Source organism: Puma concolor, chromosome D2, assembly GCF_028749965.1.
Source record: "Puma concolor isolate L17-30 chromosome D2, mPumCon1.1.hap2, whole genome shotgun sequence".
Lineage (NCBI taxonomy): Eukaryota > Metazoa > Chordata > Mammalia > Carnivora > Felidae > Puma > Puma concolor.
In genome coordinates this window covers 69,872,669-69,880,535 of record NC_141677.1, presented here as the reverse complement: position 1 = coordinate 69,880,535, position 7,867 = coordinate 69,872,669, and the positions used below count along the sequence as shown (strand labels likewise).

The 7,867-nt window shown below is 38.2% G+C and overlaps 1 long non-coding RNA gene across 1 annotated transcript; it reads left to right on the top strand.

Annotated features, from left to right (window-relative positions):
* The first annotated feature begins 267 nt into the window (after positions 1-267).
* LOC147576167 (uncharacterized) lies at positions 268-7,254 on the top strand. Its single transcript, XR_015242019.1, has 3 exons — positions 268-431; positions 1,100-1,183; positions 7,174-7,254. It is a non-coding gene; the product is annotated as an uncharacterized LOC147576167 (long non-coding RNA).
* Positions 7,255-7,867: the final 613 nt, after the last annotated feature.

Here is a 7,867-nt window from a genome sequence, read left to right as displayed (position 1 = left end):
CAATATTGTAATGATCATGTAATTGGTGTTACTGGGAAGCATGTAAGCCCTGTGTGTAGAGTGATTTCTTCATGGAAAACATGTTACATACACACAAAAGATTCTTCCTCTCTTCTCAAACTCTGAAGCAACCATCATAGCTCTTTATGAGCTGTTTGCAGCATGTTGATTTGAAGACAGTATTTTTTCTGCCTGTAAGTTTCCATTTAAGTTCCAGAATTTGATAACCCAAATCTGATGTAAACTTTCTCAATTACAGTTCGCTAACCACAAGGAAATGGTCAGGCTGAAACAGTGATGAGGAATGTTGAGGATGTTCTGCAGGAGATTGATAGAGACTCTTAACAACTTTGACTTCTCCGTTTTCCTTTAACTTAATATTTCACTTTATATTCAGCAAGAAAAAATCAACGGAAATATTAGGACTTGAGGTGGGATGATAGTCCAAACTCTTATCTGTAGCAAATAAGTCAAATGGACTTAAATGAAAAAGGGGATTCGTTGCTAGACAACAGAAAAGTCCCTCAGCAAGCAGGCTTGCCTTTCAGGTGGATTCAGGAGTGTAAACAGTGTCATCCAAACTCAGGCATTCTCCCTCCTCTCAACTCTGTCCTCAGGTGCTTTTGCCATGTGGTCTTCCCTAGATGTGCCAACCTTGCGCCATGCCAGTTTAGCAACCCTAGCAGAAAGAGGACTTCTTCCCAAGAACTATACCCAAGTCCCAGCTGAGGTTATAAACTCATTTGTGAACCAGTAATCGAGGCCAGAGATGAGTGAAGGGCTCCTACACCGGGCCAACTGCCCGGGAGCCAGGAGTGGTATCTTTTCCACCAAAACCTCAGGGCCTGTCTTTGGAAGGGGATGTTTCCCAAATAAAAACAGATAAACTGGGCCTGCAGAAAAGATAGACAAATGTTCGTGGCAGGAGATGGTGAAGTTCAACTTAATAATTTCTACAGAATCTTAGATGAAGATTTATGATCAGCAAGCATGGGCTTGAAAGGTGTTCTATGTGCTCCTCATATTTTCTCTTAAGGGAATTCATTCATTCATTCATTCATTCATTCATTCATTCATTCCTACCCTACTTTTTCTCCAGAAAGGATTGCAAAGAGCTTACAAGGGTTCCTTCCACATGCAAAGTAGTATGAATTAAAGATTGTGCAAAAGAAGAAAAATGAAGGTAAGAGAAAAAAGTGTTTTGATGATACACAAATGTCCTAGGCAAGCTATTGATCTAGCTGTGGCTCTTTGGAAGTCTAAGAAGGAAGATTTGTCCATTATCCTGTTCATACAGATCATGATTTTAAAGCAATCCCCATAGTCTTCACCATTCCTGGTAACCAGATCAGCCAGGAATTTTTCTTGTAAGATGTGATGACCAGACTCACAAGCAAACAGCACAGAGAGCAGTGGCCCATTTCACAGTGCTAACTCTACATAAAAACTTCTCATACAATTATGCTCCTTCTCAAGCATAATTCAGTCAAAGCAATTCTGAAGGGACCATTTCTTTTCAAATAATTAGATTTTTTCAGGGGCACCTGGGTGGCTCAGTTAAGTGACCAACTTCAGCTCAGGTCATGGGTTCATGGGTTCGAGCCCCACAGCAGGCTCCATGCTGACAGCTCAGAGCCTGGAGCCTGCTTCGATTCTGTGTCTCCCCCTCTCTCTGCCCCTCCCCCATGCGTGCTCTGTCTCTCTCAAAAAGAAATATGTTTTTAAATTTTTTAAATAAATAAATAAATAGGGTTTTTTTCAATGATAGAGTTGTACTGAAGAGGAATTTGACAGTTGTCCTTGAGATGATGAGACATAGGTTCAGAGTACTAGTACTAATAATAGAAGTACAGTAGGAGTAGGTGCTAATAACAATATAATTAGTAACAATTGTGCCAGGTGTGACATATTTATATGTATGGATTATCTCACTGATTCCTCAAAAGAATGCCAGAAAGTCAGGGTACTGTTATCATTTCAATGATGTTTTCTGTTATGCAAATTTGAAATAGAAAGGAAGAATGACTATATGCCCAAAATCTGAAATAATGCCCTTTACATGCATCCCTGTGGGAAAATTAGTTCTGAATCATGCAAATTTTGAAATGTGAGAAATATTCTGGAATTCATCCCTGGTATGAAATGCTATAGGCCTATAATTCTCACATCACAGCTATGAACACTTAGATTTAGTGAGGTCCAACAGCTGTCCAATTAACGAAAGGCTGAGCAGAGATTTGAACCCAGCATTCTAAATTGCCTCCTTCAGGGTTGGTGTTCTGGGGGAGACTATTGATCAAATTCCCTTTTCTAAACCCAGAATGTCCTAACACTCATTACATAACAAATTATTTTTTTCATTTTTTTAATGTTTATTTTTGAGAGAGAGAGAGACAGAGCATGAGCAGGGGAGAGGCAGAGAGAGAGACACACACACACAGAATCCGAAGCCGGCTCCAGGCTCCGAGCTGTCAGCACAGAGCACAATGCCAGACTCAAACCCACAAACTATGAGATCACAACCTGAGCTAAAGTTGGACACTCAACTGACTGAGCCACTCAGGGTGCCCCCAAATGATTTTTTTTGACAGGATCATTAAGCCAGTTGCATTGAAATACATGTGGCATTTTCTTAGAAATATACATTTCACACATGGTGACAAATAGAACATGGAATGCCTACTACATTCTCATAAAAAACTCTGTACACAGTCATGCTCCCTTGCTTTTCAAAATTACCTCCAAAGAGCAGAGAAGACGTACCCACTGGACTCTACTCAGATGAGAAAAATGAGGATAGGATCTTGTCACCACCAATCATTTTTGCCCAATGGACAATGATGAAAGAGAGCTAGATACTCCCCTACCTCTGAGTTATCACTGAAAGGAAAGCCAAACCTTTCGTTCTGGAGTCTTCCAGAACAGATAGAAAGTCTATATGTGTTGAGACTTGAGTAAAAGAAAAGAAAATCTTATGAGACCTAAAACCAGTCAGTGCTAATTTAGGTCACAGAGCAGGGGCCATTCTTAGCCTCTCATTCTAATGTTTTCCTTCATTGCTCATCTTAAAAACCAAAATCAGGCCCAAGACAGAGAAAGGAGTGACCTCTGATTTCAGCCAGGGCCTAAAGCTGTGTTGTTTTTACTCTGCTGATGGGAGAGTGGAGTGTTTGTTTAGAGTCTCCAACCCTGGGTGGTTGGTGTTTTTGTTGTTTTTGTTTGTTTGTTTTTTTAGTAACCTCTACAGAAGAAACACTTAAGTCTGAAAAGGGAAATTTATTCCTTCACTGGCCACCACATTAGCTGAAACAGCATCTCTCTGCTCACTACTCGATGTCAGTTAAGCGGGAAGGCCATTACACTGTGGTTTGCTGTTGGTGTTTTGTTCTCTTTGCATGCCTGTGTGACCAGCTCAGTCATTTTGACTCAATATATTTCTGCTGCTAAAGCCATTCTTGCTCTGGCAAGTTTGCTGCTACCCAGCAAGAGAACAAATTGAAGGTAATGGAAGAGATGAGAAATAATCATACCCTTGACATTCCGGCTTTTGTCTGACTTTTCTTGGTAATTTATTTGGCTGAGCATTTTGTGGCTGGTCAGAAGTAAAATTATGTCCCAGGTTCTTTTCATCCATCTTCAGGAACATCTGAAGGAAAGCCTTAGACTTTACTTTGTTCGAGAAGTGATTTTGCTATCCTGATGTATCATGGCCTTGCAAGGCAATTAGTTTAGATAAAGTAAGGTTTGCTCAAAGTTTGAATAGAAAAGGATAGGGGAATTGATTAATTGTTCCAGGAGTATCTCTGCAGCCAAATAAACGTTATGGTCATTTAAAAGCAACAGGCTTGCACCCAGTTTCTCACTCCTGTTGGAGCCTTGCCCAGTAAACTGCTTTAATTAATGACTGATCTCTACTTTCCAAATGGTTTCATGTCTTTGAAATATCCTAAGTCCAACTGCTGAATTTTATGGTTCAAGACAGAAAAGGGAAACAACTCACCCCTTTAAAACCAATCCTTACCCAGAATCACAGGGGAGCATATATAGAGCATCACAATTTTTTAAGTAAACACACATCAGAGAAGAATGGTGGAGACTGCATTTTGTGGAAGATAGGATAATATGGTTCTAAGTTCAATGAAGTTTTGGCCAGATTGATCTGGGTCCAAGTCCCCATTCTACATTTAATGTTTGACATTGAACAAACTACTTTCACAGCTATCTGTAAGATGTTCGCCACTATTTCCACTGTTTTTTATGATAATATCTGGCATACAATAACTGCTCAATGAACAATAGCTGTTGTTATCATATCTACTATCATTTTATATATAAAATGTGACTGACTGAAGACACAATGAAAAATTCCCATGTGACCATAGGTAACATTCGTTCTTTTAATGAGAAGGCATTACTCTGATTATCCCATACACCTCCTGTGTCTGGAATATAGAATCTCTGCAATGCACTGCTTGTTTCCTAACACCCCCAAAGAGCCGGCATAGAAATGGAAACCTGCTCGGTTGGTTTATCTGGTACTGTACTTCTTTCCTGCTCCCTAGAAAATTATTGGCCAATATAAGAACTTGTCATGCAATCATACATATAAGAAAACTGTGACTAGTTACTAGATTTCTCTGGAATTCCCCGATTATTCAATGCAACCCCTCTCAGGACCACTGCATTCTTCTTTCCCCATGCAGACTCTTCCCTTGGAAGTGTGGTTGAGATGCTGCCATATGTTCATTTTGTTTAAACTGGGAGGCAATGGGTTGGATCCTTAGCCCCATAATTCTCGGGAGTAGCCATGGTGCTGAAACATAATGATGACTACTGGCTAGCACTGTAAATGATCTGTTGTATGATTATGTCTGTCTGTGTCATTTGTATGATCTGTCCAACCAAGCTTTGGAATGGGAGGGAGGTGACTAATGGGTAGCCCTATTTTCTGATGGATCACATGAACTTAGGTGGACCTTTGCTTTTGTGGAGACTGTTTTTCTATCTCAAAGGTAGAGGTGATGATAGTAACTTCTGTCCATGACCTGTCACCATGACCCTGAAGTAATCACAGATGTCTTCATCTCCTCAAAAATTAGTTGCGTGGTTCTAGCCATTACTGCCTTTCTTAGTAGTTTTCAGATTCAAATGGACACTCCATGACATTTTTGGATGAGTTTTCAAATGTTTCTATGGTTGTCAATAAATGCATGTTCAGTTGAGTTGAAACAAAATATTATGACTCATCAGGACTCCACTTGCTCTCACACATTATCTTCGATCTACTTCATTTCTTGAGAGTCATTTTTAGTCCATGAGCATTTCTTCTCCTCCTGGCATTCTTTTCCATTAAGTACTGAAAAGATGGGGCGCCTGGGTGGCTCAGTTGGTTAAGCGTCTGACTTCAGCTCAGGTCATGATCTTGCGATTCACGAGTTCTAGCTCCACGTCAGGCTCTGTGCTGACTGCTCAGAGCTTGGAGCCTGCTTCAGATTCTGTGTCTCCCTCTCTCTCTCTGCCCCTACCCTACTCATGCTCTGTTTCTCTCTCTCTCTCTCTCTCTCTCTCTCTCTCTCTCTCAAAAATAAATAAAAACATAAAAAAAATTTTTTAAGTACTGAAAAGATGACTTTGTGCCACGATGAAAGATAGCGCTGATTGCTATAGTAATTTCTGTTCATTTCTTTAACTTTGCCAATTAATTTTTAGCTCCCAGAGAATATTTTCTAGATAACATTAGGTGGTCCTGGCAGGTATGCTGAAAGCTAAAAACTTCCATGACCTAAAATGTCTTTGAAGATTTTACTTAATGGTGTTTTCTTTTTCTTCTTTTTTTTCTTTTTTTCTTCACAGCCTAAGATAGAGTAATGAAAGTTTATATTTTCATGCTATTTTTTGTATCTCTTACCTTAAGCCAGCTTGAAAACACTCCATGATCATTATTTTTAAAGCTCACAGTCTTTACAATCAAGCAGACTTAGTGTGAAATCTCAGCTCTGCCATTTTCTTTCTTTGATTGACTAACTGCCTCAACCTCTCAAGAACTAATAATTCCTCTCAAGAACCTCTCAAGAACTAATAATTCCTCAAGAACTAATAATCCACACACACCCATACCTAGATTAGTTTTAGTTCTCAAAAGTCCATATATATGATACATAATGGATAATAATATATTCATAATATACATATAATATAGGTATATATAATAATATATACATTATATATAACGGAATATAACTCAGTCATCAAAAAGAAAGAAATCTTGCCATATGCAATGACATGGATGGAGTTAGAGTGTGTCATGCTAAGAAAAATAAGTCAGTCAGAGAAAGACAAATACCATATGGTTTCACTCATATGTGGAATTTAAGAAACAAAACAAATGAACATATGGGATGGGGGAAATATTATGATGAGCACTGGGTATCGTGTGTAAGTGATGAATCACTGAATTCTACTTCTGAAACCAATGTTGGTCTGTATGTTGACTAACTAGAATTTAAATAACAATTTTTTAAAGTACTAATAATTCCTTCAACTAAGAGCTGTCCTCAAAAATAAATAAAGCACCAGATATAAAATGCACAGCACCTTGTAAGTGATCAACTTACAGTTTCTTGAAAAACTTTTCTTGGTAAATGTTGAAGGTATTTGACTGAATTGATATCTGTAGCTTTTAAGAGGTTGCTTAGAACATGAAATTAAATGATTGCATTTTTTAGGATCAGACTTTCTTAATTCTCTAATTTTATTTTAGGAAAAATTTGTTTTACTTTTCAGGGAAAAGGCACTTTAGAAAGCTTTCATATCTTTAACAGTCATTCTGAAAACTTTGTATTGAATTTCCCTGAAAACATACATGTGTTTAAAATTTGAAAAGAAGGGGAGAATATTTGGCAATAGAGTGTTTAGAGATTTGATCAAAACCCCAAATATTTTGAAACCTAATGCAACCCATACCTAGATTATTTTTACTTCTCAAAAGTCCAGTAATTTAATCTCTTAATCAAACCTCTTGAAGTTTCCATTTCTAACTAAATGAAATGATAATAAATAATGAGCCAAAAAAATAAAGTGCACCCATTTAAGGGGCAAATGTGGGAAATTTGATGGGAAATGAATGTGAGTTTAAATAAAGTGAAAATATCATTTCTCTCCCTTGATTTTCAGCTCCAAGTAAATGAGGGACTGAGTAGGAGCCAGCCTAAGTTCCTTGGATTGAGTTCTTCAATGTGGAGTTCTTCATCCATGGCGAGTAGACTACATTTGTTCAGGGATAAAGGGAGACTTGGGGAATTTAAAGTCTGTTAACCTGACCATGACTGCCTATGCTGGCATAAACTCTCCTCCCAGAGACTGTTCTATTTTATTTCATGCTACCATTATTTCTTCCTTACATGGTCTGAAAAAAATGTAATCTGAATAATGTGTGGAGTAATTGATTTGCCTGATTGAGTCAGCTAGCAGTGATGATGGAAAAGTGTATTGTGTGTCAGTCCCTGGTCAGGTAAGACATAATCCCCATCCTGAAGAAAACTGCAATGTTGCAGGGTGACAAGCAATATTTTAATAGGGAGTGCACAACAAAGCACAGCAATTAAACAATGGCTGTTATGAGATAATGGAGCGGCTCAATTCAGTAGGGAGAGCACAGAGTGGCAATCACAAGAATTGGGTTTTCATCTGAGTTCTATCACCAATTAGCTCAATCGATTTGGATACATTGTCTTTTTTCTCTCTCTCTCTCTTCTGTCACCCATTTTGAAAATGGATAACCAGAGGAGAAAAAGACCAGGGAACATCTAAAATTTTTCCAAGTATTTTCTATCTGTCTCTTTATATATTACCTATATGTATTTCTTTT